This window comes from Morone saxatilis, unplaced genomic scaffold, assembly GCF_004916995.1.
Source record: "Morone saxatilis isolate NCDOM2014 unplaced genomic scaffold, NCSU_SB_2.0 Contig11, whole genome shotgun sequence".
In the NCBI taxonomy this organism is placed as follows: domain Eukaryota; kingdom Metazoa; phylum Chordata; class Actinopteri; family Moronidae; genus Morone; species Morone saxatilis.
In genome coordinates this window covers 22,660,200-22,662,490 of record NW_023339663.1, presented here as the reverse complement: position 1 = coordinate 22,662,490, position 2,291 = coordinate 22,660,200, and positions in this window count along the sequence as shown.

The window sequence follows — 2,291 nt, the reverse complement described above, 5'->3', positions numbered from 1 at the left end:
CTCTCTCTCTCTCTCTCGCTCTCCGATAAGTGCACTGACGTCGCGAGCTCTTATTTGAATGGGGATTTCAAATCTCATTTTATGGCTCGCAAATCTATTTCATTTGTTATTTGTTCGCGTCTGTCCTACCACCATTTTTGGTGTTAATTCACAATTTTGGCCATCTGCGCAACAGTAAGCATTTCGGTGTCAGTGACTGATGAACTTTTTTTTTTTTCTTTTTGGCTGCAGTTTGATTTTAATACTCAAATACAGAAGAAACTTATTTTATCCAAGCAGACTCGCCTACAAGAGGAAATCGGTTAAAAAAGTAAAATCGGGAGGTAAATGTTAAGTTAAAGATCATATAAAGTCAGTTTTTCTCCTTTTTTTATCAATGGAAAATAGTTTACACACACCTTTTCTAATGGACATACATCTATATGTATTTTAAAAAAAACTTAATTGACAGTATCAGACACAGGTAGGCTATATCACATGCAGGAAACCGGAACATAATTAATAATGAATGTGTTTGTAACTAAGGACTGTGGTCATGCCTTGTAATGACCCCGGATCACAGGTTATACACACGTTTTTATTTATCGCTACATCATTGGGCGCAAGCTGTGTTTTCTTACACCGGTTCTGAGGTGTTATGGGCTCTTGGTGGCAGGCGAATCGGAGTCATTTCATTCTTTAATTTGAGACATCAAACGGGTCGCATGTACCCACTTGACATCAAAGAGACAGCTGATGATAGGCGCATTACACTGTTAATGAAGACTAAGTGTAAAGTACCAGCAATGATAAGTAATAAACACTTTAGTGGATTGGGCTGGGGAGATGTTTATTCTCGGAAACAACATTCTGCTTTCAATAAACGAGGAAAAAGAAAAAGGAAAAACAGTATATAGCTTCAAATATTATAGTAGTGGTAATATAAAAAATACACAAAAATTATTATTATTATTAACAACAACTATTATATTACTATTAATAAGAATAACAACAACAAGAAAACAGCGTAAATAAGTTAAAAAATAATTTAGTGATTTAAAAAAAAAGAGGCTCTTAATCCACTAAAAAACAAAACGATCATCCGGACAGTCTGCACCTTCAGAAATCTATTTAATAATTTTGATGCAACCTGATGTTTCTTGTAAATAATAGGGATTAAAAGAAAACAAGGAAGTCAGAATTGAAATTCCATGAATCAATACATAAAAGTGTGTACGGGACAACCTTAATCGCATTTCAACCCGATTTTGTACCAGCATCTGTTTTGTTAATCGTTTACAAAACAACTGCAGAGGCTGAATTATTATTTCACGCACTATTTGAATATGGTATAAGTCTTAATGTATTATTGACAGCGAGATGAAATCCCATCAATCTCAGTTAAGTTTTGATAATGCGATCCGGGTTTCCAAGAACTCTGAACTTGTATAAACCTTTAATCTTCTTTTGAAGCAGATAGTTATCATTGTCTGGGAGGGATAATAGCAGCTATAATTTCTTATATAGAGCTACCCATAAGGATACGCCTTGTTTCTGTAAAACTCTGTCCTGAATCTGTGTGTGTTCCTCTCCGACATCCACCCCAACCCGGATTATGGGGTTATTAATTACAGCGGCTTGCTGGTGCCATCCGACCGGAATGGTAATCACTACATAGCAGTCAATAGCACACACACACACACACTCATAAGATCGACCTGCAAATTGAGAGGGTCCAGACAGTGAAGTGAAGGGTGGTTAAAGATAAGTGGATGGTATTTGACATTTCGATACACAGAAGCATAATAAGTGTAAAGAAGAAAGAGACGTTTAAGAAGGAAAGAAACAAACATCACACTGCAAAGAGCTGAGAGAGAAGAGAGAAATAGTGTGTGTGTGTGTGTGTGTGAGAGAGAGAGAGAGAGAGAGGGGGGGGGGTGGGGGAGAGAGAGCAAGAGAGAGAAATGGAGAGAGAGAGATAGAGAGACAACGTGGCTGGGCCGTAGTAAACGTTAGAAGTGAGAGTATAAATCTGAGAGCCAGCGAGGTGTCTGACTGCTGGTGTCCGCTAAGCAGCCGCTCCGATTCCGGATGGACACGTGTCTCATCCCGGGACCGTGCTCGGCCCCCCACCCTGATCCCCCAACTCCACCCACGCCAAGCGTCTGTGTCTGATTTATTGCCTCCAATCAAACGCACCACGCACTAACTAACACTTTCACACCGACCCGGGAAACTGCGTAGCCAAAAAGCATTAAGACGCGCCCTCCCCTCTCTCCTAAAGAGAGTCTCAGTAAACAGTAAAACTAACC